This window comes from Schistocerca americana, unplaced genomic scaffold (genome assembly GCF_021461395.2).
Source record: "Schistocerca americana isolate TAMUIC-IGC-003095 unplaced genomic scaffold, iqSchAmer2.1 HiC_scaffold_182, whole genome shotgun sequence".
Classification (NCBI taxonomy): Eukaryota; Metazoa; Arthropoda; class Insecta; order Orthoptera; family Acrididae; genus Schistocerca; species Schistocerca americana.
In genome coordinates this window covers 27,423-55,392 of record NW_025725887.1, presented here as the reverse complement: position 1 = coordinate 55,392, position 27,970 = coordinate 27,423, and the positions used below count along the sequence as shown (strand labels likewise).

Below are 27,970 nucleotides of genomic sequence, written 5' to 3'. Positions count from 1 at the left end.
AAAACCAACGTATTTCCTTCACACAAGAAAAAACACGCTAATTTCGCAGTCAGGCTCTGGAGATATACCTAGAAACGACGGTGGAAGAGATTTTGCGCCCACGCGTCAGATTGGCCGAGCGGTCTAAGGCGCCAGATTTAAGCTCTGGTTCCCTAAGGGGAGCGTGGGTTCGAACCCCACATCTGACAATGCATTTTAAATATTCCAAAACTACCAATTTCGTACATGCGGCAAAACAAGTAAATTACGTGGGAACAGGTTGCACAGATACTACTAGAAACGGCAGTGACTATGGTGCTTGCCTTGCAAGTCTGATTGTCTGGCGGTCAGAAAGAATGGAAAGCTGTTAGGAGATATGGCTTTCAGCCACGAGGCCCGGATTCGATTCCCGGTAGCCGAACATACTTTTGTTTGCTGAGTCTTGGTTATTCTCACGGCATTTACGATATCTTTGTGTTGTGGTTTTTGGGGTCCAAGCATGAGGCGAGCAAACGTGAACGAAAGCAGATATGTGTGTAAATGAGTGTCAAGGCAGTAATAAAGGTGGATTTGACGGTGGATCGGGTATTGGACTGCAGACGTACCACATTGCGTAGCTCTATAGCTGAGTAAGTTAGAGCGTCGTGCTGAGAGCACAAAAGCCACGTATTCGGCCGCACCAAGTGCCATTTCATTTTTCGCCCCTAAAAGACAATGCTTCCTCCAGCGAGACACTGCCAGGTAAATAACAAGCGATCTTCACAAGAAGTAAGGCGTCTACACGTTGCGCGATACTGTCGCCTACGGCCACACCGCGCGTAGTGCAGCGGTTCTCGTCTGTTCACCGGCGTTAGGAATCGTTGGCCGCGGTTAGTACATGGATGCGTGCTCGGCTGGGAACTCGACGTGCTCTTGGCTTCTTTCATTTTGCATTTTTCCTTCGGTTTCGTTGTTGCTTAGCAATAATGATGCGGTCCCGCACGCTGACGCCACTCTTGCCTGTCGGTACACTAAGGGGCGAATCTGTGGCCGCAATAAAATGAAAGGTTCTGTCGTGTGTTTGTCGTTTTTTGGTCTCTCCCAGTCGTTTCTAGCGCCTGCCCTCTACATATATGCCCATTTCCAAGCGTCAGCCGAGCAAAGTCGAGACAAGTCGACACATGGAGACACACGATGCTGAGAAACGAAACCCGCAGACTAGCGCCCTGGCAGCACGGACTGAGACGAGGGGCGAAGGAAAACTATTCGTAACGCGACAGTTCACAGTTTCGAAGATCGCGTTTCGTTACGTGGAACTCCCCCAGAAGAAAAAAGTACCTTTTGTGCGGTGGCCGGGAATCGAACCCGGATCAACTGCTTGGGAAGCAACCATGCTGACCGTTACACCACCACCGCGTTGTGCTGCGTCCCACCCACGCCCTGATGTGTCGGCTACCCTCCTGCCATCAGAGGCCGAAGGCGATGGTGCTGTAGGCGCTCAACGCCAGGGCGGGGGCGGGAACATCTGAACACAGTGTGTAGGTGCTGCTAGGGCGATGTAGCGTAACTAGAAGCAGAACTGACAGCCGTTGAAAAAACTGCCCTTTAATTTACAGCAGGGCGATAAAACAAATATCTAATGTGACGTACTTACTGATGATCCAGAGACGATTCAGCATATGTGTGCCAATCCAGAAGTAGAAAGCGCCAAAGTATCACAATATTAAGTTGGTTAGTTTGATCATCGCCTGGAGCATATCATTAGCTTCCCCTGAGGGCGAAATGCACAGCGTAGCCGTTGCTAGGGAACGGCCTTTCCTGTCGTTTTTTGTTTTCTCTGCGTCAATGTGAATAATGATAACTACAGTTCTGCTCGTTCCACTCAAGACAGATGGCGACGGAAAACAATGGTGTAAGGCACCATATTTAAGCTCTGGTTCCCGAAAGTGAGTGTGGGGTGCAACCTCACATCTGACAACTCGTTTTAAACACTCTAAAACCAACGTATTTCCTTCACACAAGAAAAAACACGCTAATTTCGCAGTCAGGCTCTGGAGATATACCTAGAAACGACGGTGGAAGAGATTTTGCGCCCACGCGTCAGATTGGCCGAGCGGTCTAAGGCGCCAGATTTAAGCTCTGGTTCCCTAAGGGGAGCGTGGGTTCGAACCCCACATCTGACAATGCATTTTAAATATTCCAAAACTACCAATTTCGTACATGCGGCAAAACAAGTAAATTACGTGGGAACAGGTTGCACAGATACTACTAGAAACGGCAGTGACTATGGTGCTTGCCTTGCAAGTCTGATTGTCTGGCGGTCAGAAAGAATGGAAAGCTGTTAGGAGATATGGCTTTCAGCCACGAGGCCCGGATTCGATTCCCGGTAGCCGAACATACTTTTGTTTGCTGAGTCTTGGTTATTCTCACGGCATTTACGATATCTTTGTGTTGTGGTTTTTGGGGTCCAAGCATGAGGCGAGCAAACGTGAACGAAAGCAGATATGTGTGTAAATGAGTATCAAGGCAGTAATAAAGGTGGATTTGACGGTGGATCGGGTATTGGACTGCAGACGTACCACATTGCGTAGCTCTATAGCTGAGTAAGTTAGAGCGTCGTGCTGAGAGCACAAAAGCCACGTATTCGGCCGCACCAAGTGCCATTTCATTTTTCGCCCCTAAAAGACAATGCTTCCTCCAGCGAGACACTGCCAGGTAAATAACAAGCGATCTTCACAAGAAGTAAGGCGTCTACACGTTGCGCGATACTGTCGCCTACGGCCACACCGCGCGTAGTGCAGCGGTTCTCGTCTGTTCACCGGCGTTAGGAATCGTTGGCCGCGGTTAGTACATGGATGCGTGCTCGGCTGGGAACTCGACGTGCTCTTGGCTTCTTTCATTTTGCATTTTTCCTTCGGTTTCGTTGTTGCTTAGCAATAATGATGCGGTCCCGCACGCTGACGCCACTCTTGCCTGTCGGTACACTAAGGGGCGAATCTGTGGCCGCAATAAAATGAAAGGTTCTGTCGTGTGTTTGTCGTTTTTTGGTCTCTCCCAGTCGTTTCTAGCGCCTGCCCTCTACATATATGCCCATTTCCAAGCGTCAGCCGAGCAAAGTCGAGACAAGTCGACAGATGGAGACACACGATGCTGAGAAACGAAACCCGCAGACTAGCGCCCTGGCAGCACGGACTGAGACGAGGGGCGAAGGAAAACTATTCGTAACGCGACAGTTCACAGTTTCGAAGATCGCGTTTCGTTACGTGGAACTCCCCCAGAAGAAAAAAGTACCTTTTGTGCGGTGGCCGGGAATCGAACCCGGATCAACTGCTTGGGAAGCAACCATGCTGACCGTTACACCACCACCGCGTTGTGCTGGGTTCCAACCGACGCCCTGATGTGTCGGCTACCCTCCTGCCATCAGAGGCCGAAGGCGATGGTGCTGTAGGCGCTCAACGCCAGGGCGGGGGCGGGAACATCTGAACACAGTGTGTAGGTGCTGCTAGGGCGATGTAGCGTAACTAGAAGCAGAACTGACAGCCGTTGAAAAAACTGCCCTTTAATTTACAGCAGGGCGATAAAACAAATATCTAATGTGACGTACTTACTGATGATCCAGAGACGATTCAGCATATGTGTGCCAATCCAGAAGTAGAAAGCGCCAAAGTATCACAATATTAAGTTGGTTAGTTTGATCATCGCCTGGAGCATATCATTAGCTTCCCCTGAGGGCGAAATGCACAGCGTAGCCGTTGCTAGGGAACGGCCTTTCCTGTCGTTTTTTGTTTTCTCTGCGTCAATGTGAATAATGATAACTACAGTTCTGCTCGTTCCACTCAAGACAGATGGCGACGGAAAACAATGGTGTAAGGCACCATATTTAAGCTCTGGTTCCCGAAAGTGAGTGTGGGGTGCAACCTCACATCTGACAACTCGTTTTAAACACTCTAAAACCAACGTATTTCCTTCACACAAGAAAAAACACGCTAATTTCGCAGTCAGGCTCTGGAGATATACCTAGAAACGACGGTGGAAGAGATTTTGCGCCCACGCGTCAGATTGGCCGAGCGGTCTAAGGCGCCAGATTTAAGCTCTGGTTCCCTAAGGGGAGCGTGGGTTCGAACCCCACATCTGACAATGCATTTTAAATATTCCAAAACTACCAATTTCGTACATGCGGCAAAACAAGTAAATTACGTGGGAACAGGTTGCACAGATACTACTAGAAACGGCAGTGACTATGGTGCTTGCCTTGCAAGTCTGATTGTCTGGCGGTCAGAAAGAATGGAAAACTGTTAGGAGATATGGCTTTCAGCCACGAGGCCCGGATTCGATTCCCGGTAGCCGAACATACTTTTGTTTGCTGAGTCTTGGTTATTCTCACGGCATTTACGATATCTTTGTGTTGTGGTTTTTGGGGTCCAAGCATGAGGCGAGCAAACGTGAACGAAAGCAGATATGTGTGTAAATGAGTGTCAAGGCAGTAATAAAGGTGGATTTGACGGTGGATCGGGTATTGGACTGCAGACGTACCACATTGCGTAGCTCTATAGCTGAGTAAGTTAGAGCGTCGTGCTGAGAGCACAAAAGCCACGTATTCGGCCGCACCAAGTGCCATTTCATTTTTCGCCCCTAAAAGACAATGCTTCCTCCAGCGAGACACTGCCAGGTAAATAACAAGCGATCTTCACAAGAAGTAAGGCGTCTACACGTTGCGCGATACTGTCGCCTACGGCCACACCGCGCGTAGTGCAGCGGTTCTCGTCTGTTCACCGGCGTTAGGAATCGTTGGCCGCGGTTAGTACATGGATGCGTGCTCGGCTGGGAACTCGACGTGCTCTTGGCTTCTTTCATTTTGCATTTTTCCTTCGGTTTCGTTGTTGCTTAGCAATAATGATGCGGTCCCGCACGCTGACGCCACTCTTGCCTGTCGGTACACTAAGGGGCGAATCTGTGGCCGCAATAAAATGAAAGGTTCTGTCGTGTGTTTGTCGTTTTTTGGTCTCTCCCAGTCGTTTCTAGCGCCTGCCCTCTACATATATGCCCATTTCCAAGCGTCAGCCGAGCAAAGTCGAGACAAGTCGACACATGGAGACACACGATGCTGAGAAACGAAACCCGCAGACTAGCGCCCTGGCAGCACGGACTGAGACGAGGGGCGAAGGAAAACTATTCGTAACGCGACAGTTCACAGTTTCGAAGATCGCGTTTCGTTACGTGGAACTCCCCCAGAAGAAAAAAGTACCTTTTGTGCGGTGGCCGGGAATCGAACCCGGATCAACTGCTTGGGAAGCAACCATGCTGACCGTTACACCACCACCGCGTTGTGCTGCGTCCCACCCACGCCCTGATGTGTCGGCTACCCTCCTGCCATCAGAGGCCGAAGGCGATGGTGCTGTAGGCGCTCAACGCCAGGGCGGGGGCGGGAACATCTGAACACAGTGTGTAGGTGCTGCTAGGGCGATGTAGCGTAACTAGAAGCAGAACTGACAGCCGTTGAAAAAACTGCCCTTTAATTTACAGCAGGGCGATAAAACAAATATCTAATGTGACGTACTTACTGATGATCCAGAGACGATTCAGCATATGTGTGCCAATCCAGAAGTAGAAAGCGCCAAAGTATCACAATATTAAGTTGGTTAGTTTGATCATCGCCTGGAGCATATCATTAGCTTCCCCTGAGGGCGAAATGCACAGCGTAGCCGTTGCTAGGGAACGGCCTTTCCTGTCGTTTTTTGTTTTCTCTGCGTCAATGTGAATAATGATAACTACAGTTCTGCTCGTTCCACTCAAGACAGATGGCGACGGAAAACAATGGTGTAAGGCACCATATTTAAGCTCTGGTTCCCGAAAGTGAGTGTGGGGTGCAACCTCACATCTGACAACTCGTTTTAAACACTCTAAAACCAACGTATTTCCTTCACACAAGAAAAAACACGCTAATTTCGCAGTCAGGCTCTGGAGATATACCTAGAAACGACGGTGGAAGTGATTTTGCGCCCACGCGTCAGATTGGCCGAGCGGTCTAAGGCGCCAGATTTAAGCTCTGGTTCCCTAAGGGGAGCGTGGGTTCGAACCCCACATCTGACAATGCATTTTAAATATTCCAAAACTACCAATTTCGTACATGCGGCAAAACAAGTAAATTACGTGGGAACAGGTTGCACAGATACTACTAGAAACGGCAGTGACTATGGTGCTTGCCTTGCAAGTCTGATTGTCTTTCGGTCAGAAAGAATGGAAAGCTGTTAGGAGATATGGCTTTCAGCCACGAGGCCCGGATTCGATTCCCGGTAGCCGAACATACTTTTGTTTGCTGAGTCTTGGTTATTCTCACGGCATTTACGATATCTTTGTGTTGTGGTTTTTGGGGTCCAAGCATGAGGCGAGCAAACGTGAACGAAAGCAGATATGTGTGTAAATGAGTGTCAAGGCAGTAATAAAGGTGGATTTGACGGTGGATCGGGTATTGGACTGCAGACGTACCACATTGCGTAGCTCTATAGCTGAGTAAGTTAGAGCGTCGTGCTGAGAGCACAAAAGCCACGTATTCGGCCGCACCAAGTGCCATTTCATTTTTCGCCCCTAAAAGACAATGCTTCCTCCAGCGAGACACTGCCAGGTAAATAACAAGCGATCTTCACAAGAAGTAAGGCGTCTACACGTTGCGCGATACTGTCGCCTACGGCCACACCGCGCGTAGTGCAGCGGTTCTCGTCTGTTCACCGGCGTTAGGAATCGTTGGCCGCGGTTAGTACATGGATGCGTGCTCGGCTGGGAACTCGACGTGCTCTTGGCTTCTTTCATTTTGCATTTTTCCTTCGGTTTCGTTGTTGCTTAGCAATAATGATGCGGTCCCGCACGCTGACGCCACTCTTGCCTGTCGGTACACTAAGGGGCGAATCTGTGGCCGCAATAAAATGAAAGGTTCTGTCGTGTGTTTGTCGTTTTTTGGTCTCTCCCAGTCGTTTCTAGCGCCTGCCCTCTACATATATGCCCATTTCCAAGCGTCAGCCGAGCAAAGTCGAGACAAGTCGACACATGGAGACACACGATGCTGAGAAACGAAACCCGCAGACTAGCGCCCTGGCAGCACGGACTGAGACGAGGGGCGAAGGAAAACTATTCGTAACGCGACAGTTCACAGTTTCGAAGATCGCGTTTCGTTACGTGGAACTCCCCCAGAAGAAAAAAGTACCTTTTGTGCGGTGGCCGGGAATCGAACCCGGATCAACTGCTTGGGAAGCAACCATGCTGACCGTTACACCACCACCGCGTTGTGCTGCGTCCCACCCACGCCCTGATGTGTCGGCTACCCTCCTGCCATCAGAGGCCGAAGGCGATGGTGCTGTAGGCGCTCAACGCCAGGGCGGGGGCGGGAACATCTGAACACAGTGTGTAGGTGCTGCTAGGGCGATGTAGCGTAACTAGAAGCAGAACTGACAGCCGTTGAAAAAACTGCCCTTTAATTTACAGCAGGGCGATAAAACAAATATCTAATGTGACGTACTTACTGATGATCCAGAGACGATTCAGCATATGTGTGCCAATCCAGAAGTAGAAAGCGCCAAAGTATCACAATATTAAGTTGGTTAGTTTGATCATCGCCTGGAGCATATCATTAGCTTCCCCTGAGGGCGAAATGCACAGCGTAGCCGTTGCTAGGGAACGGCCTTTCCTGTCGTTTTTTGTTTTCTCTGCGTCAATGTGAATAATGATAACTACAGTTCTGCTCGTTCCACTCAAGACAGATGGCGACGGAAAACAATGGTGTAAGGCACCATATTTAAGCTCTGGTTCCCGAAAGTGAGTGTGGGGTGCAACCTCACATCTGACAACTCGTTTTAAACACTCTAAAACCAACGTATTTCCTTCACACAAGAAAAAACACGCTAATTTCGCAGTCAGGCTCTGGAGATATACCTAGAAACGACGGTGGAAGAGATTTTGCGCCCACGCGTCAGATTGGCCGAGCGGTCTAAGGCGCCAGATTTAAGCTCTGGTTCCCTAAGGGGAGCGTGGGTTCGAACCCCACATCTGACAATGCATTTTAAATATTCCAAAACTACCAATTTCGTACATGCGGCAAAACAAGTAAATTACGTGGGAACAGGTTGCACAGATACTACTAGAAACGGCAGTGACTATGGTGCTTGCCTTGCAAGTCTGATTGTCTGGCGGTCAGAAAGAATGGAAAGCTGTTAGGAGATATGGCTTTCAGCCACGAGGCCCGGATTCGATTCCCGGTAGCCGAACATACTTTTGTTTGCTGAGTCTTGGTTATTCTCACGGCATTTACGATATCTTTGTGTTGTGGTTTTTGGGGTCCAAGCATGAGGCGAGCAAACGTGAACGAAAGCAGATATGTGTGTAAATGAGTGTCAAGGCAGTAACAAAGGTGGATTTGACGGTGGATCGGGTATTGGACTGCAGACGTACCACATTGCGTAGCTCTATAGCTGAGTAAGTTAGAGCGTCGTGCTGAGAGCACAAAAGCCACGTATTCGGCCGCACCAAGTGCCATTTCATTTTTCGCCCCTAAAAGACAATGCTTCCTCCAGCGAGACACTGCCAGGTAAATAACAAGCGATCTTCACAAGAAGTAAGGCGTCTACACGTTGCGCGATACTGTCGCCTACGGCCACACCGCGCGTAGTGCAGCGGTTCTCGTCTGTTCACCGGCGTTAGGAATCGTTGGCCGCGGTTAGTACATGGATGCGTGCTCGGCTGGGAACTCGACGTGCTCTTGGCTTCTTTCATTTTGCATTTTTCCTTCGGTTTCGTTGTTGCTTAGCAATAATGATGCGGTCCCGCACGCTGACGCCACTCTTGCCTGTCGGTACACTAAGGGGCGAATCTGTGGCCGCAATAAAATGAAAGGTTCTGTCGTGTGTTTGTCGTTTTTTGGTCTCTCCCAGTCGTTTCTAGCGCCTGCCCTCTACATATATGCCCATTTCCAAGCGTCAGCCGAGCAAAGTCGAGACAAGTCGACACATGGAGACACACGATGCTGAGAAACGAAACCCGCAGACTAGCGCCCTGGCAGCACGGACTGAGACGAGGGGCGAAGGAAAACTATTCGTAACGCGACAGTTCACAGTTTCGAAGATCGCGTTTCGTTACGTGGAACTCCCCCAGAAGAAAAAAGTACCTTTTGTGCGGTGGCCGGGAATCGAACCCGGATCAACTGCTTGGGAAGCAACCATGCTGACCGTTACACCACCACCGCGTTGTGCTGCGTCCCACCCACGCCCTGATGTGTCGGCTACCCTCCTGCCATCAGAGGCCGAAGGCGATGGTGCTGTAGGCGCTCAACGCCAGGGCGGGGGCGGGAACATCTGAACACAGTGTGTAGGTGCTGCTAGGGCGATGTAGCGTAACTAGAAGCAGAACTGACAGCCGTTGAAAAAACTGCCCTTTAATTTACAGCAGGGCGATAAAACAAATATCTAATGTGACGTACTTACTGATGATCCAGAGACGATTCAGCATATGTGTGCCAATCCAGAAGTAGAAAGCGCCAAAGTATCACAATATTAAGTTGGTTAGTTTGATCATCGCCTGGAGCATATCATTAGCTTCCCCTGAGGGCGAAATGCACAGCGTAGCCGTTGCTAGGGAACGGCCTTTCCTGTCCTTTTTTGTTTTCTCTGCGTCAATGTGAATAATGATAACTACAGTTCTGCTCGTTCCACTCAAGACAGATGGCGACGGAAAACAATGGTGTAAGGCACCATATTTAAGCTCTGGTTCCCGAAAGTGAGTGTGGGGTGCAACCTCACATCTGACAACTCGTTTTAAACACTCTAAAACCAACGTATTTCCTTCACACAAGAAAAAACACGCTAATTTCGCAGTCAGGCTCTGGAGATATACCTAGAAACGACGGTGGAAGAGATTTTGCGCCCACGCGTCAGATTGGCCGAGCGGTCTAAGGCGCCAGATTTAAGCTCTGGTTCCCTAAGGGGAGCGTGGGTTCGAACCCCACATCTGACAATGCATTTTAAATATTCCAAAACTACCAATTTCGTACATGCGGCAAAACAAGTAAATTACGTGGGAACAGGTTGCACAGATACTACTAGAAACGGCAGTGACTATGGTGCTTGCCTTGCAAGTCTGATTGTCTGGCGGTCAGAAAGAATGGAAAGCTGTTAGGAGATATGGCTTTCAGCCACGAGGCCCGGATTCGATTCCCGGTAGCCGAACATACTTTTGTTTGCTGAGTCTTGGTTATTCTCACGGCATTTACGATATCTTTGTGTTGTGGTTTTTGGGGTCCAAGCATGAGGCGAGCAAACGTGAACGAAAGCAGATATGTGTGTAAATGAGTGTCAAGGCAGTAATAAAGGTGGATTTGACGGTGGATCGGGTATTGGACTGCAGACGTACCACATTGCGTAGCTCTATAGCTGAGTAAGTTAGAGCGTCGTGCTGAGAGCACAAAAGCCACGTATTCGGCCGCACCAAGTGCCATTTCATTTTTCGCCCCTAAAAGACAATGCTTCCTCCAGCGAGACACTGCCAGGTAAATAACAAGCGATCTTCACAAGAAGTAAGGCGTCTACACGTTGCGCGATACTGTCGCCTACGGCCACACCGCGCGTAGTGCAGCGGTTCTCGTCTGTTCACCGGCGTTAGGAATCGTTGGCCGCGGTTAGTACATGGATGCGTGCTCGGCTGGGAACTCGACGTGCTCTTGGCTTCTTTCATTTTGCATTTTTCCTTCGGTTTCGTTGTTGCTTAGCAATAATGATGCGGTCCCGCACGCTGACGCCACTCTTGCCTGTCGGTACACTAAGGGGCGAATCTGTGGCCGCAATAAAATGAAAGGTTCTGTCGTGTGTTTGTCGTTTTTTGGTCTCTCCCAGTCGTTTCTAGCGCCTGCCCTCTACATATATGCCCATTTCCAAGCGTCAGCTTTCGCGTCAGCCGAGCAAAGTCGAGACAAGTCGACACATGGAGACACACGATGCTGAGAAACGAAACCCGCAGACTAGCGCCCTGGCAGCACGGACTGAGACGAGGGGCGAAGGAAAACTATTCGTAACGCGACAGTTCACAGTTTCGAAGATCGCGTTTCGTTACGTGGAACTCCCCCAGAAGAAAAAAGTACCTTTTGTGCGGTGGCCGGGAATCGAACCCGGATCAACTGCTTGGGAAGCAACCATGCTGACCGTTACACCACCACCGCGTTGTGCTGCGTCCCACCCACGCCCTGATGTGTCGGCTACCCTCCTGCCATCAGAGGCCGAAGGCGATGGTGCTGTAGGCGCTCAACGCCAGGGCGGGGGCGGGAACATCTGAACACAGTGTGTAGGTGCTGCTAGGGCGATGTAGCGTAACTAGAAGCAGAACTGACAGCCGTTGAAAAAACTGCCCTTTAATTTACAGCAGGGCGATAAAACAAATATCTAATGTGACGTACTTACTGATGATCCAGAGACGATTCAGCATATGTGTGCCAATCCAGAAGTAGAAAGCGCCAAAGTATCACAATATTAAGTTGGTTAGTTTGATCATCGCCTGGAGCATATCATTAGCTTCCCCTGAGGGCGAAATGCACAGCGTAGCCGTTGCTAGGGAACGGCCTTTCCTGTCGTTTTTTGTTTTCTCTGCGTCAATGTGAATAATGATAACTACAGTTCTGCTCGTTCCACTCAAGACAGATGGCGACGGAAAACAATGGTGTAAGGCACCATATTTAAGCTCTGGTTCCCGAAAGTGAGTGTGGGGTGCAACCTCACATCTGACAACTCGTTTTAAACACTCTAAAACCAACGTATTTCCTTCACACAAGAAAAAACACGCTAATTTCGCAGTCAGGCTCTGGAGATATACCTAGAAACGACGGTGGAAGAGATTTTGCGCCCACGCGTCAGATTGGCCGAGCGGTCTAAGGCGCCAGATTTAAGCTCTGGTTCCCTAAGGGGAGCGTGGGTTCGAACCCCACATCTGACAATGCATTTTAAATATTCCAAAACTACCAATTTCGTACATGCGGCAAAACAAGTAAATTACGTGGGAACAGGTTGCACAGATACTACTAGAAACGGCAGTGACTATGGTGCTTGCCTTGCAAGTCTGATTGTCTGGCGGTCAGAAAGAATGGAAAGCTGTTAGGAGATATGGCTTTCAGCCACGAGGCCCGGATTCGATTCCCGGTAGCCGAACATACTTTTGTTTGCTGAGTCTTGGTTATTCTCACGGCATTTACGATATCTTTGTGTTGTGGTTTTTGGGGTCCAAGCATGAGGCGAGCAAACGTGAACGAAAGCAGATATGTGTGTAAATGAGTGTCAAGGCAGTAATAAAGGTGGATTTGACGGTGGATCGGGTATTGGACTGCAGACGTACCACATTGCGTAGCTCTATAGCTGAGTAAGTTAGAGCGTCGTGCTGAGAGCACAAAAGCCACGTATTCGGCCGCACCAAGTGCCATTTCATTTTTCGCCCCTAAAAGACAATGCTTCCTCCAGCGAGACACTGCCAGGTAAATAACAAGCGATCTTCACAAGAAGTAAGGCGTCTACACGTTGCGCGATACTGTCGCCTACGGCCACACCGCGCGTAGTGCAGCGGTTCTCGTCTGTTCACCGGCGTTAGGAATCGTTGGCCGCGGTTAGTACATGGATGCGTGCTCGGCTGGGAACTCGACGTGCTCTTGGCTTCTTTCATTTTGCATTTTTCCTTCGGTTTCGTTGTTGCTTAGCAATAATGATGCGGTCCCGCACGCCGACGCCACTCTTGCCTGTCGGTACACTAAGGGGCGAATCTGTGGCCGCAATAAAATGAAAGGTTCTGTCGTGTGTTTGTCGTTTTTTGGTCTCTCCCAGTCGTTTCTAGCGCCTGCCCTCTACATATATGCCCATTTCCAAGCGTCAGCCGAGCAAAGTCGAGACAAGTCGACACATGGAGACACACGATGCTGAGAAACGAAACCCGCAGACTAGCGCCCTGGCAGCACGGACTGAGACGAGGGGCGAAGGAAAACTATTCGTAACGCGACAGTTCACAGTTTCGAAGATCGCGTTTCGTTACGTGGAACTCCCCCAGAAGAAAAAAGTACCTTTTGTGCGGTGGCCGGGAATCGAACCCGGATCAACTGCTTGGGAAGCAACCATGCTGACCGTTACACCACCACCGCGTTGTGCTGCGTCCCACCCACGCCCTGATGTGTCGGCTACCCTCCTGCCATCAGAGGCCGAAGGCGATGGTGCTGTAGGCGCTCAACGCCAGGGCGGGGGCGGGAACATCTGAACACAGTGTGTAGGTGCTGCTAGGGCGATGTAGCGTAACTAGAAGCAGAACTGACAGCCGTTGAAAAAACTGCCCTTTAATTTACAGCAGGGCGATAAAACAAATATCTAATGTGACGTACTTACTGATGATCCAGAGACGATTCAGCATATGTGTGCCAATCCAGAAGTAGAAAGCGCCAAAGTATCACAATATTAAGTTGGTTAGTTTGATCATCGCCTGGAGCATATCATTAGCTTCCCCTGAGGGCGAAATGCACAGCGTAGCCGTTGCTAGGGAACGGCCTTTCCTGTCCTTTTTTGTTTTCTCTGCGTCAATGTGAATAATGATAACTACAGTTCTGCTCGTTCCACTCAAGACAGATGGCGACGGAAAACAATGGTGTAAGGCACCATATTTAAGCTCTGGTTCCCGAAAGTGAGTGTGGGGTGCAACCTCACATCTGACAACTCGTTTTAAACACTCTAAAACCAACGTATTTCCTTCACACAAGAAAAAACACGCTAATTTCGCAGTCAGGCTCTGGAGATATACCTAGAAACGACGGTGGAAGAGATTTTGCGCCCACGCGTCAGATTGGCCGAGCGGTCTAAGGCGCCAGATTTAAGCTCTGGTTCCCTAAGGGGAGCGTGGGTTCGAACCCCACATCTGACAATGCATTTTAAATATTCCAAAACTACCAATTTCGTACATGCGGCAAAACAAGTAAATTACGTGGGAACAGGTTGCACAGATACTACTAGAAACGGCAGTGACTATGGTGCTTGCCTTGCAAGTCTGATTGTCTGGCGGTCAGAAAGAATGGAAAGCTGTTAGGAGATATGGCTTTCAGCCACGAGGCCCGGATTCGATTCCCGGTAGCCGAACATACTTTTGTTTGCTGAGTCTTGGTTATTCTCACGGCATTTACGATATCTTTGTGTTGTGGTTTTTGGGGTCCAAGCATGAGGCGAGCAAACGTGAACGAAAGCAGATATGTGTGTAAATGAGTGTCAAGGCAGTAATAAAGGTGGATTTGACGGTGGATCGGGTATTGGACTGCAGACGTACCACATTGCGTAGCTCTATAGCTGAGTAAGTTAGAGCGTCGTGCTGAGAGCACAAAAGCCACGTATTCGGCCGCACCAAGTGCCATTTCATTTTTCGCCCCTAAAAGACAATGCTTCCTCCAGCGAGACACTGCCAGGTAAATAACAAGCGATCTTCACAAGAAGTAAGGCGTCTACACGTTGCGCGATACTGTCGCCTACGGCCACACCGCGCGTAGTGCAGCGGTTCTCGTCTGTTCACCGGCGTTAGGAATCGTTGGCCGCGGTTAGTACATGGATGCGTGCTCGGCTGGGAACTCGACGTGCTCTTGGCTTCTTTCATTTTGCATTTTTCCTTCGGTTTCGTTGTTGCTTAGCAATAATGATGCGGTCCCGCACGCTGACGCCACTCTTGCCTGTCGGTACACTAAGGGGCGAATCTGTGGCCGCAATAAAATGAAAGGTTCTGTCGTGTGTTTGTCGTTTTTTGGTCTCTCCCAGTCGTTTCTAGCGCCTGCCCTCTACATATATGCCCATTTCCAAGCGTCAGCTTTCGCGTCAGCCGAGCAAAGTCGAGACAAGTCGACACATGGAGACACACGATGCTGAGAAACGAAACCCGCAGACTAGCGCCCTGGCAGCACGGACTGAGACGAGGGGCGAAGGAAAACTATTCGTAACGCGACAGTTCACAGTTTCGAAGATCGCGTTTCGTTACGTGGAACTCCCCCAGAAGAAAAAAGTACCTTTTGTGCGGTGGCCGGGAATCGAACCCGGATCAACTGCTTGGGAAGCAACCATGCTGACCGTTACACCACCACCGCGTTGTGCTGCGTCCCACCCACGCCCTGATGTGTCGGCTACCCTCCTGCCATCAGAGGCCGAAGGCGATGGTGCTGTAGGCGCTCAACGCCAGGGCGGGGGCGGGAACATCTGAACACAGTGTGTAGGTGCTGCTAGGGCGATGTAGCGTAACTAGAAGCAGAACTGACAGCCGTTGAAAAAACTGCCCTTTAATTTACAGCAGGGCGATAAAACAAATATCTAATGTGACGTACTTACTGATGATCCAGAGACGATTCAGCATATGTGTGCCAATCCAGAAGTAGAAAGCGCCAAAGTATCACAATATTAAGTTGGTTAGTTTGATCATCGCCTGGAGCATATCATTAGCTTCCCCTGAGGGCGAAATGCACAGCGTAGCCGTTGCTAGGGAACGGCCTTTCCTGTCCTTTTTTGTTTTCTCTGCGTCAATGTGAATAATGATAACTACAGTTCTGCTCGTTCCACTCAAGACAGATGGCGACGGAAAACAATGGTGTAAGGCACCATATTTAAGCTCTGGTTCCCGAAAGTGAGTGTGGGGTGCAACCTCACATCTGACAACTCGTTTTAAACACTCTAAAACCAACGTATTTCCTTCACACAAGAAAAAACACGCTAATTTCGCAGTCAGGCTCTGGAGATATACCTAGAAACGACGGTGGAAGAGATTTTGCGCCCACGCGTCAGATTGGCCGAGCGGTCTAAGGCGCCAGATTTAAGCTCTGGTTCCCTAAGGGGAGCGTGGGTTCGAACCCCACATCTGACAATGCATTTTAAATATTCCAAAACTACCAATTTCGTACATGCGGCAAAACAAGTAAATTACGTGGGAACAGGTTGCACAGATACTACTAGAAACGGCAGTGACTATGGTGCTTGCCTTGCAAGTCTGATTGTCTGGCGGTCAGAAAGAATGGAAAGCTGTTAGGAGATATGGCTTTCAGCCACGAGGCCCGGATTCGATTCCCGGTAGCCGAACATACTTTTGTTTGCTGAGTCTTGGTTATTCTCACGGCATTTACGATATCTTTGTGTTGTGGTTTTTGGGGTCCAAGCATGAGGCGAGCAAACGTGAACGAAAGCAGATATGTGTGTAAATGAGTGTCAAGGCAGTAATAAAGGTGGATTTGACGGTGGATCGGGTATTGGACTGCAGACGTACCACATTGCGTAGCTCTATAGCTGAGTAAGTTAGAGCGTCGTGCTGAGAGCACAAAAGCCACGTATTCGGCCGCACCAAGTGCCATTTCATTTTTCGCCCCTAAAAGACAATGCTTCCTCCAGCGAGACACTGCCAGGTAAATAACAAGCGATCTTCACAAGAAGTAAGGCGTCTACACGTTGCGCGATACTGTCGCCTACGGCCACACCGCGCGTAGTGCAGCGGTTCTCGTCTGTTCACCGGCGTTAGGAATCGTTGGCCGCGGTTAGTACATGGATGCGTGCTCGGCTGGGAACTCGACGTGCTCTTGGCTTCTTTCATTTTGCATTTTTCCTTCGGTTTCGTTGTTGCTTAGCAATAATGATGCGGTCCCGCACGCTGACGCCACTCTTGCCTGTCGGTACACTAAGGGGCGAATCTGTGGCCGCAATAAAATGAAAGGTTCTGTCGTGTGTTTGTCGTTTTTTGGTCTCTCCCAGTCGTTTCTAGCGCCTGCCCTCTACATATATGCCCATTTCCAAGCGTCAGCCGAGCAAAGTCGAGACAAGTCGACACATGGAGACACACGATGCTGAGAAACGAAACCCGCAGACTAGCGCCCTGGCAGCACGGACTGAGACGAGGGGCGAAGGAAAACTATTCGTAACGCGACAGTTCACAGTTTCGAAGATCGCGTTTCGTTACGTGGAACTCCCCCAGAAGAAAAAAGTACCTTTTGTGCGGTGGCCGGGAATCGAACCCGGATCAACTGCTTGGGAAGCAACCATGCTGACCGTTACACCACCACCGCGTTGTGCTGCGTCCCACCCACGCCCTGATGTGTCGGCTACCCTCCTGCCATCAGAGGCCGAAGGCGATGGTGCTGTAGGCGCTCAACGCCAGGGCGGGGGCGGGAACATCTGAACACAGTGTGTAGGTGCTGCTAGGGCGATGTAGCGTAACTAGAAGCAGAACTGACAGCCGTTGAAAAAACTGCCCTTTAATTTACAGCAGGGCGATAAAACAAATATCTAATGTGACGTACTTACTGATGATCCAGAGACGATTCAGCATATGTGTGCCAATCCAGAAGTAGAAAGCGCCAAAGTATCACAATATTAAGTTGGTTAGTTTGATCATCGCCTGGAGCATATCATTAGCTTCCCCTGAGGGCGAAATGCACAGCGTAGCCGTTGCTAGGGAACGGCCTTTCCTGTCGTTTTTTGTTTTCTCTGCGTCAATGTGAATAATGATAACTACAGTTCTGCTCGTTCCACTCAAGACAGATGGCGACGGAAAACAATGGTGTAAGGCACCATATTTAAGCTCTGGTTCCCGAAAGTGAGTGTGGGGTGCAACCTCACATCTGACAACTCGTTTTAAACACTCTAAAACCAACGTATTTCCTTCACACAAGAAAAAACACGCTAATTTCGCAGTCAGGCTCTGGAGATATACCTAGAAACGACGGTGGAAGAGATTTTGCGCCCACGCGTCAGATTGGCCGAGCGGTCTAAGGCGCCAGATTTAAGCTCTGGTTCCCTAAGGGGAGCGTGGGTTCGAACCCCACATCTGACAATGCATTTTAAATATTCCAAAACTACCAATTTCGTACATGCGGCAAAACAAGTAAATTACGTGGGAACAGGTTGCACAGATACTACTAGAAACGGCAGTGACTATGGTGCTTGCCTTGCAAGTCTGATTGTCTGGCGGTCAGAAAGAATGGAAAGCTGTTAGGAGATATGGCTTTCAGCCACGAGGCCCGGATTCGATTCCCGGTAGCCGAACATACTTTTGTTTGCTGAGTCTTGGTTATTCTCACGGCATTTACGATATCTTTGTGTTGTGGTTTTTGGGGTCCAAGCATGAGGCGAGCAAACGTGAACGAAAGCAGATATGTGTGTAAATGAGTGTCAAGGCAGTAATAAAGGTGGATTTGACGGTGGATCGGGTATTGGACTGCAGACGTACCACATTGCGTAGCTCTATAGCTGAGTAAGTTAGAGCGTCGTGCTGAGAGCACAAAAGCCACGTATTCGGCCGCACCAAGTGCCATTTCATTTTTCGCCCCTAAAAGACAATGCTTCCTCCAGCGAGACACTGCCAGGTAAATAACAAGCGATCTTCACAAGAAGTAAGGCGTCTACACGTTGCGCGATACTGTCGCCTACGGCCACACCGCGCGTAGTGCAGCGGTTCTCGTCTGTTCACCGGCGTTAGGAATCGTTGGCCGCGGTTAGTACATGGATGCGTGCTCGGCTGGGAACTCGACGTGCTCTTGGCTTCTTTCATTTTGCATTTTTCCTTCGGTTTCGTTGTTGCTTAGCAATAATGATGCGGTCCCGCACGCCGACGCCACTCTTGCCTGTCGGTACACTAAGGGGCGAATCTGTGGCCGCAATAAAATGAAAGGTTCTGTCGTGTGTTTGTCGTTTTTTGGTCTCTCCCAGTCGTTTCTAGCGCCTGCCCTCTACATATATGCCCATTTCCAAGCGTCAGCCGAGCAAAGTCGAGACAAGTCGACACATGGAGACACACGATGCTGAGAAACGAAACCCGCAGACTAGCGCCCTGGCAGCACGGACTGAGACGAGGGGCGAAGGAAAACTATTCGTAACGCGACAGTTCACAGTTTCGAAGATCGCGTTTCGTTACGTGGAACTCCCCCAGAAGAAAAAAGTACCTTTTGTGCGGTGGCCGGGAATCGAACCCGGATCAACTGCTTGGGAAGCAACCATGCTGACCGTTACACCACCACCGCGTTGTGCTGCGTCCCACCCACGCCCTGATGTGTCGGCTACCCTCCTGCCATCAGAGGCCGAAGGCGATGGTGCTGTAGGCGCTCAACGCCAGGGCGGGGGCGGGAACATCTGAACACAGTGTGTAGGTGCTGCTAGGGCGATGTAGCGTAACTAGAAGCAGAACTGACAGCCGTTGAAAAAACTGCCCTTTAATTTACAGCAGGGCGATAAAACAAATATCTAATGTGACGTACTTACTGATGATCCAGAGACGATTCAGCATATGTGTGCCAATCCAGAAGTAGAAAGCGCCAAAGTATCACAATATTAAGTTGGTTAGTTTGATCATCGCCTGGAGCATATCATTAGCTTCCCCTGAGGGCGAAATGCACAGCGTAGCCGTTGCTAGGGAACGGCCTTTCCTGTCCTTTTTTGTTTTCTCTGCGTCAATGTGAATAATGATAACTACAGTTCTGCTCGTTCCACTCAAGACAGATGGCGACGGAAAACAATGGTGTAAGGCACCATATTTAAGCTCTGGTTCCCGAAAGTGAGTGTGGGGTGCAACCTCACATCTGACAACTCGTTTTAAACACTCTAAAACCAACGTATTTCCTTCACACAAGAAAAAACACGCTAATTTCGCAGTCAGGCTCTGGAGATATACCTAGAAACGACGGTGGAAGAGATTTTGCGCCCACGCGTCAGATTGGCCGAGCGGTCTAAGGCGCCAGATTTAAGCTCTGGTTCCCTAAGGGGAGCGTGGGTTCGAACCCCACATCTGACAATGCATTTTAAATATTCCAAAACTACCAATTTCGTACATGCGGCAAAACAAGTAAATTACGTGGGAACAGGTTGCACAGATACTACTAGAAACGGCAGTGACTATGGTGCTTGCCTTGCAAGTCTGATTGTCTGGCGGTCAGAAAGAATGGAAAGCTGTTAGGAGATATGGCTTTCAGCCACGAGGCCCGGATTCGATTCCCGGTAGCCGAACATACTTTTGTTTGCTGAGTCTTGGTTATTCTCACGGCATTTACGATATCTTTGTGTTGTCGTTTTTGGGGTCCAAGCATGAGGCGAGCAAACGTGAACGAAAGCAGATATGTGTGTAAATGAGTGTCAAGGCAGTAATAAAGGTGGATTTGACGGTGGATCGGGTATTGGACTGCAGACGTACCACATTGCGTAGCTCTATAGCTGAGTAAGTTAGAGCGTCGTGCTGAGAGCACAAAAGCCACGTATTCGGCCGCACCAAGTGCCATTTCATTTTTCGCCCCTAAAAGACAATGCTTCCTCCAGCGAGACACTGCCAGGTAAATAACAAGCGATCTTCACAAGAAGTAAGGCGTCTACACGTTGCGCGATACTGTCGCCTACGGCCACACCGCGCGTAGTGCAGCGGTTCTCGTCTGTTCACCGGCGTTAGGAATCGTTGGCCGCGGTTAGTACATGGATGCGTGCTCGGCTGGGAACTCGACGTGCTCTTGGCTTCTTTCATTTTGCATTTTTCCTTCGGTTTCGTTGTTGCTTAGCAATAATGATGCGGTCCCGCACGCTGACGCCACTCTTGCCTGTCGGTACACTAAGGGGCGAATCTGTGGCCGCAATAAAATGAAAGGTTCTGTCGTGTGTTTGTCGTTTTTTGGTCTCTCCCAGTCGTTTCTAGCGCCTGCCCTCTACATATATGCCCATTTCCAAGCGTCAGCTTTCGCGTCAGCCGAGCAAAGTCGAGACAAGTCGACACATGGAGACACACGATGCTGAGAAACGAAACCCGCAGACTAGCGCCCTGGCAGCACGGACTGAGACGAGGGGCGAAGGAAAACTATTCGTAACGCGACAGTTCACAGTTTCGAAGATCGCGTTTCGTTACGTGGAACTCCCCCAGAAGAAAAAAGTACCTTTTGTGCGGTGGCCGGGAATCGAACCCGGATCAACTGCTTGGGAAGCAACCATGCTGACCGTTACACCACCACCGCGTTGTGCTGCGTCCCACCCACGCCCTGATGTGTCGGCTACCCTCCTGCCATCAGAGGCCGAAGGCGATGGTGCTGTAGGCGCTCAACGCCAGGGCGGGGGCGGGAACATCTGAACACAGTGTGTAGGTGCTGCTAGGGCGATGTAGCGTAACTAGAAGCAGAACTGACAGCCGTTGAAAAAACTGCCCTTTAATTTACAGCAGGGCGATAAAACAAATATCTAATGTGACGTACTTACTGATGATCCAGAGACGATTCAGCATATGTGTGCCAATCCAGAAGTAGAAAGCGCCAAAGTATCACAATATTAAGTTGGTTAGTTTGATCATCGCCTGGAGCATATCATTAGCTTCCCCTGAGGGCGAAATGCACAGCGTAGCCGTTGCTAGGGAACGGCCTTTCCTGTCCTTTTTTGTTTTCTCTGCGTCAATGTGAATAATGATAACTACAGTTCTGCTCGTTCCACTCAAGACAGATGGCGACGGAAAACAATGGTGTAAGGCACCATATTTAAGCTCTGGTTCCCGAAAGTGAGTGTGGGGTGCAACCTCACATCTGACAACTCGTTTTAAACACTCTAAAACCAACGTATTTCCTTCACACAAGAAAAAACACGCTAATTTCGCAGTCAGGCTCTGGAGATATACCTAGAAACGACGGTGGAAGAGATTTTGCGCCCACGCGTCAGATTGGCCGAGCGGTCTAAGGCGCCAGATTTAAGCTCTGGTTCCCTAAGGGGAGCGTGGGTTCGAACCCCACATCTGACAATGCATTTTAAATATTCCAAAACTACCAATTTCGTACATGCGGCAAAACAAGTAAATTACGTGGGAACAGGTTGCACAGATACTACTAGAAACGGCAGTGACTATGGTGCTTGCCTTGCAAGTCTGATTGTCTGGCGGTCAGAAAGAATGGAAAGCTGTTAGGAGATATGGCTTTCAGCCACGAGGCCCGGATTCGATTCCCGGTAGCCGAACATACTTTTGTTTGCTGAGTCTTGGTTATTCTCACGGCATTTACGATATCTTTGTGTTGTGGTTTTTGGGGTCCAAGCATGAGGCGAGCAAACGTGAACGAAAGCAGATATGTGTGTAAATGAGTGTCAAGGCAGTAATAAAGGTGGATTTGACGGTGGATCGGGTATTGGACTGCAGACGTACCACATTGCGTAGCTCTATAGCTGAGTAAGTTAGAGCGTCGTGCTGAGAGCACAAAAGCCACGTATTCGGCCGCACCAAGTGCCATTTCATTTTTCGCCCCTAAAAGACAATGCTTCCTCCAGCGAGACACTGCCAGGTAAATAACAAGCGATCTTCACAAGAAGTAAGGCGTCTACACGTTGCGCGATACTGTCGCCTACGGCCACACCGCGCGTAGTGCAGCGGTTCTCGTCTGTTCACCGGCGTTAGGAATCGTTGGCCGCGGTTAGTACATGGATGCGTGCTCGGCTGGGAACTCGACGTGCTCTTGGCTTCTTTCATTTTGCATTTTTCCTTCGGTTTCGTTGTTGCTTAGCAATAATGATGCGGTCCCGCACGCTGACGCCACTCTTGCCTGTCGGTACACTAAGGGGCGAATCTGTGGCCGCAATAAAATGAAAGGTTCTGTCGTGTGTTTGTCGTTTTTTGGTCTCTCCCAGTCGTTTCTAGCGCCTGCCCTCTACATATATGCCCATTTCCAAGCGTCAGCCGAGCAAAGTCGAGACAAGTCGACACATGGAGACACACGATGCTGAGAAACGAAACCCGCAGACTAGCGCCCTGGCAGCACGGACTGAGACGAGGGGCGAAGGAAAACTATTCGTAACGCGACAGTTCACAGTTTCGAAGATCGCGTTTCGTTACGTGGAACTCCCCCAGAAGAAAAAAGTACCTTTTGTGCGGTGGCCGGGAATCGAACCCGGATCAACTGCTTGGGAAGCAACCATGCTGACCGTTACACCACCACCGCGTTGTGCTGCGTCCCACCCACGCCCTGATGTGTCGGCTACCCTCCTGCCATCAGAGGCCGAAGGCGATGGTGCTGTAGGCGCTCAACGCCAGGGCGGGGGCGGGAACATCTGAACACAGTGTGTAGGTGCTGCTAGGGCGATGTAGCGTAACTAGAAGCAGAACTGACAGCCGTTGAAAAAACTGCCCTTTAATTTACAGCAGGGCGATAAAACAAATATCTAATGTGACGTACTTACTGATGATCCAGAGACGATTCAGCATATGTGTGCCAATCCAGAAGTAGAAAGCGCCAAAGTATCACAATATTAAGTTGGTTAGTTTGATCATCGCCTGGAGCATATCATTAGCTTCCCCTGAGGGCGAAATGCACAGCGTAGCCGTTGCTAGGGAACGGCCTTTCCTGTCCTTTTTTGTTTTCTCTGCGTCAATGTGAATAATGATAACTACAGTTCTGCTCGTTCCACTCAAGACAGATGGCGACGGAAAACAATGGTGTAAGGCACCATATTTAAGCTCTGGTTCCCGAAAGTGAGTGTGGGGTGCAACCTCACATCTGACAACTCGTTTTAAACACTCTAAAACCAACGTATTTCCTTCACACAAGAAAAAACACGCTAATTTCGCAGTCAGGCTCTGGAGATATACCTAGAAACGACGGTGGAAGAGATTTTGCGCCCACGCGTCAGATTGGCCGAGCGGTCTAAGGCGCCAGATTTAAGCTCTGGTTCCCTAAGGGGAGCGTGGGTTCGAACCCCACATCTGACAATGCATTTTAAATATTCCAAAACTACCAATTTCGTACATGCGGCAAAACAAGTAAATTACGTGGGAACAGGTTGCACAGATACTACTAGAAACGGCAGTGACTATGGTGCTTGCCTTGCAAGTCTGATTGTCTGGCGGTCAGAAAGAATGGAAAGCTGTTAGGAGATATGGCTTTCAGCCACGAGGCCCGGATTCGATTCCCGGTAGCCGAACATACTTTTGTTTGCTGAGTCTTGGTTATTCTCACGGCATTTACGATATCTTTGTGTTGTGGTTTTTGGGGTCCAAGCATGAGGCGAGCAAACGTGAACGAAAGCAGATATGTGTGTAAATGAGTGTCAAGGCAGTAATAAAGGTGGATTTGACGGTGGATCGGGTATTGGACTGCAGACGTACCACATTGCGTAGCTCTATAGCTGAGTAAGTTAGAGCGTCGTGCTGAGAGCACAAAAGCCACGTATTCGGCCGCACCAAGTGCCATTTCATTTTTCGCCCCTAAAAGACAATGCTTCCTCCAGCGAGACACTGCCAGGTAAATAACAAGCGATCTTCACAAGAAGTAAGGCGTCTACACGTTGCGCGATACTGTCGCCTACGGCCACACCGCGCGTAGTGCAGCGGTTCTCGTCTGTTCACCGGCGTTAGGAATCGTTGGCCGCGGTTAGTACATGGATGCGTGCTCGGCTGGGAACTCGACGTGCTCTTGGCTTCTTTCATTTTGCATTTTTCCTTCGGTTTCGTTGTTGCTTAGCAATAATGATGCGGTCCCGCACGCTGACGCCACTCTTGCCTGTCGGTACACTAAGGGGCGAATCTGTGGCCGCAATAAAATGAAAGGTTCTGTCGTGTGTTTGTCGTTTTTTGGTCTCTCCCAGTCGTTTCTAGCGCCTGCCCTCTACATATATGCCCATTTCCAAGCGTCAGCCGAGCAAAGTCGAGACAAGTCGACACATGGAGACACACGATGCTGAGAAACGAAACCCGCAGACTAGCGCCCTGGCAGCACGGACTGAGACGAGGGGCGAAGGAAAACTATTCGTAACGCGACAGTTCACAGTTTCGAAGATCGCGTTTCGTTACGTGGAACTCCCCCAGAAGAAAAAAGTACCTTTTGTGCGGTGGCCGGGAATCGAACCCGGATCAACTGCTTGGGAAGCAACCATGCTGACCGTTACACCACCACCGCGTTGTGCTGCGTCCCACCCACGCCCTGATGTGTCGGCTACCCTCCTGCCATCAGAGGCCGAAGGCGATGGTGCTGTAGGCGCTCAACGCCAGGGCGGGGGCGGGAACATCTGAACACAGTGTGTAGGTGCTGCTAGGGCGATGTAGCGTAACTAGAAGCAGAACTGACAGCCGTTGAAAAAACTGCCCTTTAATTTACAGCAGGGCGATAAAACAAATATCTAATGTGACGTACTTACTGATGATCCAGAGACGATTCAGCATATGTGTGCCAATCCAGAAGTAGAAAGCGCCAAAGTATCACAATATTAAGTTGGTTAGTTTGATCATCGCCTGGAGCATATCATTAGCTTCCCCTGAGGGCGAAATGCACAGCGTAGCCGTTGCTAGGGAACGGCCTTTCCTGTCGTTTTTTGTTTTCTCTGCGTCAATGTGAATAATGATAACTACAGTTCTGCTCGTTCCACTCAAGACAGATGGCGACGGAAAACAATGGTGTAAGGCACCATATTTAAGCTCTGGTTCCCGAAAGTGAGTGTGGGGTGCAACCTCACATCTGACAACTCGTTTTAAACACTCTAAAACCAACGTATTTCCTTCACACAAGAAAAAACACGCTAATTTCGCAGTCAGGCTCTGGAGATATACCTAGAAACGACGGTGGAAGAGATTTTGCGCCCACGCGTCAGATTGGCCGAGCGGTCTAAGGCGCCAGATTTAAGCTCTGGTTCCCTAAGGGGAGCGTGGGTTCGAACCCCACATCTGACAATGCATTTTAAATATTCCAAAACTACCAATTTCGTACATGCGGCAAAACAAGTAAATTACGTGGGAACAGGTTGCACAGATACTACTAGAAACGGCAGTGACTATGGTGCTTGCCTTGCAAGTCTGATTGTCTGGCGGTCAGAAAGAATGGAAAGCTGTTAGGAGATATGGCTTTCAGCCACGAGGCCCGGATTCGATTCCCGGTAGCCGAACATACTTTTGTTTGCTGAGTCTTGGTTATTCTCACGGCATTTACGATATCTTTGTGTTGTGGTTTTTGGGGTCCAAGCATGAGGCGAGCAAACGTGAACGAAAGCAGATATGTGTGTAAATGAGTGTCAAGGCAGTAATAAAGGTGGATTTGACGGTGGATCGGGTATTGGACTGCAGACGTACCACATTGCGTAGCTCTATAGCTGAGTAAGTTAGAGCGTCGTGCTGAGAGCACAAAAGCCACGTATTCGGCCGCACCAAGTGCCATTTCATTTTTCGCCCCTAAAAGACAATGCTTCCTCCAGCGAGACACTGCCAGGTAAATAACAAGCGATCTTCACAAGAAGTAAGGCGTCTACACGTTGCGCGATACTGTCGCCTACGGCCACACCGCGCGTAGTGCAGCGGTTCTCGTCTGTTCACCGGCGTTAGGAATCGTTGGCCGCGGTTAGTACATGGATGCGTGCTCGGCTGGGAACTCGACGTGCTCTTGGCTTCTTTCATTTTGCATTTTTCCTTCGGTTTCGTTGTTGCTTAGCAATAATGATGCGGTCCCGCACGCCGACGCCACTCTTGCCTGTCGGTACACTAAGGGGCGAATCTGTGGCCGCAATAAAATGAAAGGTTCTGTCGTGTGTTTGTCGTTTTTTGGTCTCTCCCAGTCGTTTCTAGCGCCTGCCCTCTACATATATGCCCATTTCCAAGCGTCAGCCGAGCAAAGTCGAGACAAGTCGACACATGGAGACACACGATGCTGAGAAACGAAACCCGCAGACTAGCGCCCTGGCAGCACGGACTGAGACGAGGGGCGAAGGAAAACTATTCGTAACGCGACAGTTCACAGTTTCGAAGATCGCGTTTCGTTACGTGGAACTCCCCCAGAAGAAAAAAGTACCTTTTGTGCGGTGGCCGGGAATCGAACCCGGATCAACTGCTTGGGAAGCAACCATGCTGACCGTTACACCACCACCGCGTTGTGCTGCGTCCCACCCACGCCCTGATGTGTAGGCTACCCTCCTGCCATCAGAGGCCGAAGGCGATGGTGCTGTAGGCGCTCAACGCCAGGGCGGGGGCGGGAACATCTGAACACAGTGTGTAGGTGCTGCTAGGGCGATGTAGCGTAACTAGAAGCAGAACTGACAGCCGTTGAAAAAACTGCCCTTTAATTTACAGCAGGGCGATAAAACAAATATCTAATGTGACGTACTTACTGATGATCCAGAGACGATTCAGCATATGTGTGCCAATCCAGAAGTAGAAAGCGCCAAAGTATCACAATATTAAGTTGGTTAGTTTGATCATCGCCTGGAGCATATCATTAGCTTCCCCTGAGGGCGAAATGCACAGCGTAGCCGTTGCTAGGGAACGGCCTTTCCTGTCCTTTTTTGTTTTCTCTGCGTCAATGTGAATAATGATAACTACAGTTCTGCTCGTTCCACTCAAGACAGATGGCGACGGAAAACAATGGTGTAAGGCACCATATTTAAGCTCTGGTTCCCGAAAGTGAGTGTGGGGTGCAACCTCACATCTGACAACTCGTTTTAAACACTCTAAAACCAACGTATTTCCTTCACACAAGAAAAAACACGCTAATTTCGCAGTCAGGCTCTGGAGATATACCTAGAAACGACGGTGGAAGAGATTTTGCGCCCACGCGTCAGATTGGCCGAGCGGTCTAAGGCGCCAGATTTAAGCTCTGGTTCCCTAAGGGGAGCGTGGGTTCGAACCCCACATCTGACAATGCATTTTAAATATTCCAAAACTACCAATTTCGTACATGCGGCAAAACAAGTAAATTACGTGGGAACAGGTTGCACAGATACTACTAGAAACGGCAGTGACTATGGTGCTTGCCTTGCAAGTCTGATTGTCTGGCGGTCAGAAAGAATGGAAAGCTGTTAGGAGATATGGCTTTCAGCCACGAGGCCCGGATTCGATTCCCGGTAGCCGAACATACTTTTGTTTGCTGAGTCTTGGTTATTCTCACGGCATTTACGATATCTTTGTGTTGTGGTTTTTGGGGTCCAAGCATGAGGCGAGCAAACGTGAACGAAAGCAGATATGTGTGTAAATGAGTGTCAAGGCAGTAATAAAGGTGGATTTGACGGTGGATCGGGTATTGGACTGCAGACGTACCACATTG

At 49.7% G+C, this 27,970-nt stretch overlaps 29 non-coding genes across 29 annotated transcripts; 15 read left to right on the top strand and 14 right to left on the bottom strand.

Annotated features, from left to right (window-relative positions):
• The first annotated feature begins 104 nt into the window (after positions 1-104).
• On the top strand, positions 105-188 carry Trnal-uaa. The gene has a single exon. It is a non-coding gene; the product is annotated as a tRNA-Leu (tRNA).
• Positions 189-1,302: 1,114 nt separating this feature from the next.
• Trnag-ccc lies at positions 1,303-1,374 on the bottom strand. The gene has a single exon. It is a non-coding gene; the product is annotated as a tRNA-Gly (tRNA).
• Positions 1,375-2,057: 683 nt separating this feature from the next.
• Trnal-uaa lies at positions 2,058-2,141 on the top strand. Its single transcript has one exon. It is a non-coding gene; the product is annotated as a tRNA-Leu (tRNA).
• A 1,114-nt stretch (positions 2,142-3,255) lies between these two features.
• Trnag-ccc lies at positions 3,256-3,327 on the bottom strand. Its single transcript has one exon. It is a non-coding gene; the product is annotated as a tRNA-Gly (tRNA).
• A 684-nt stretch (positions 3,328-4,011) lies between these two features.
• Trnal-uaa lies at positions 4,012-4,095 on the top strand. The gene has a single exon. It is a non-coding gene; the product is annotated as a tRNA-Leu (tRNA).
• A 1,114-nt stretch (positions 4,096-5,209) lies between these two features.
• On the bottom strand, positions 5,210-5,281 carry Trnag-ccc. The gene has a single exon. It is a non-coding gene; the product is annotated as a tRNA-Gly (tRNA).
• A 683-nt stretch (positions 5,282-5,964) lies between these two features.
• Positions 5,965-6,048, top strand: Trnal-uaa. The gene has a single exon. It is a non-coding gene; the product is annotated as a tRNA-Leu (tRNA).
• Positions 6,049-7,162: 1,114 nt separating this feature from the next.
• Positions 7,163-7,234, bottom strand: Trnag-ccc. Its single transcript has one exon. It is a non-coding gene; the product is annotated as a tRNA-Gly (tRNA).
• A 683-nt stretch (positions 7,235-7,917) lies between these two features.
• Positions 7,918-8,001, top strand: Trnal-uaa. Its single transcript has one exon. It is a non-coding gene; the product is annotated as a tRNA-Leu (tRNA).
• A 1,114-nt stretch (positions 8,002-9,115) lies between these two features.
• Positions 9,116-9,187, bottom strand: Trnag-ccc. The gene has a single exon. It is a non-coding gene; the product is annotated as a tRNA-Gly (tRNA).
• A 683-nt stretch (positions 9,188-9,870) lies between these two features.
• Positions 9,871-9,954, top strand: Trnal-uaa. Its single transcript has one exon. It is a non-coding gene; the product is annotated as a tRNA-Leu (tRNA).
• A 1,126-nt stretch (positions 9,955-11,080) lies between these two features.
• Trnag-ccc lies at positions 11,081-11,152 on the bottom strand. The gene has a single exon. It is a non-coding gene; the product is annotated as a tRNA-Gly (tRNA).
• A 683-nt stretch (positions 11,153-11,835) lies between these two features.
• Positions 11,836-11,919, top strand: Trnal-uaa. Its single transcript has one exon. It is a non-coding gene; the product is annotated as a tRNA-Leu (tRNA).
• Positions 11,920-13,033: 1,114 nt separating this feature from the next.
• On the bottom strand, positions 13,034-13,105 carry Trnag-ccc. Its single transcript has one exon. It is a non-coding gene; the product is annotated as a tRNA-Gly (tRNA).
• A 683-nt stretch (positions 13,106-13,788) lies between these two features.
• Trnal-uaa lies at positions 13,789-13,872 on the top strand. The gene has a single exon. It is a non-coding gene; the product is annotated as a tRNA-Leu (tRNA).
• Positions 13,873-14,998: 1,126 nt separating this feature from the next.
• On the bottom strand, positions 14,999-15,070 carry Trnag-ccc. The gene has a single exon. It is a non-coding gene; the product is annotated as a tRNA-Gly (tRNA).
• Positions 15,071-15,753: 683 nt separating this feature from the next.
• Positions 15,754-15,837, top strand: Trnal-uaa. The gene has a single exon. It is a non-coding gene; the product is annotated as a tRNA-Leu (tRNA).
• Positions 15,838-16,951: 1,114 nt separating this feature from the next.
• On the bottom strand, positions 16,952-17,023 carry Trnag-ccc. The gene has a single exon. It is a non-coding gene; the product is annotated as a tRNA-Gly (tRNA).
• A 683-nt stretch (positions 17,024-17,706) lies between these two features.
• Trnal-uaa lies at positions 17,707-17,790 on the top strand. The gene has a single exon. It is a non-coding gene; the product is annotated as a tRNA-Leu (tRNA).
• A 1,114-nt stretch (positions 17,791-18,904) lies between these two features.
• Trnag-ccc lies at positions 18,905-18,976 on the bottom strand. Its single transcript has one exon. It is a non-coding gene; the product is annotated as a tRNA-Gly (tRNA).
• A 683-nt stretch (positions 18,977-19,659) lies between these two features.
• Trnal-uaa lies at positions 19,660-19,743 on the top strand. Its single transcript has one exon. It is a non-coding gene; the product is annotated as a tRNA-Leu (tRNA).
• A 1,126-nt stretch (positions 19,744-20,869) lies between these two features.
• Trnag-ccc lies at positions 20,870-20,941 on the bottom strand. Its single transcript has one exon. It is a non-coding gene; the product is annotated as a tRNA-Gly (tRNA).
• Positions 20,942-21,624: 683 nt separating this feature from the next.
• On the top strand, positions 21,625-21,708 carry Trnal-uaa. The gene has a single exon. It is a non-coding gene; the product is annotated as a tRNA-Leu (tRNA).
• Positions 21,709-22,822: 1,114 nt separating this feature from the next.
• On the bottom strand, positions 22,823-22,894 carry Trnag-ccc. Its single transcript has one exon. It is a non-coding gene; the product is annotated as a tRNA-Gly (tRNA).
• A 683-nt stretch (positions 22,895-23,577) lies between these two features.
• Positions 23,578-23,661, top strand: Trnal-uaa. The gene has a single exon. It is a non-coding gene; the product is annotated as a tRNA-Leu (tRNA).
• A 1,114-nt stretch (positions 23,662-24,775) lies between these two features.
• Positions 24,776-24,847, bottom strand: Trnag-ccc. The gene has a single exon. It is a non-coding gene; the product is annotated as a tRNA-Gly (tRNA).
• Positions 24,848-25,530: 683 nt separating this feature from the next.
• On the top strand, positions 25,531-25,614 carry Trnal-uaa. Its single transcript has one exon. It is a non-coding gene; the product is annotated as a tRNA-Leu (tRNA).
• Positions 25,615-26,728: 1,114 nt separating this feature from the next.
• Positions 26,729-26,800, bottom strand: Trnag-ccc. The gene has a single exon. It is a non-coding gene; the product is annotated as a tRNA-Gly (tRNA).
• Positions 26,801-27,483: 683 nt separating this feature from the next.
• Trnal-uaa lies at positions 27,484-27,567 on the top strand. The gene has a single exon. It is a non-coding gene; the product is annotated as a tRNA-Leu (tRNA).
• Positions 27,568-27,970: the final 403 nt, after the last annotated feature.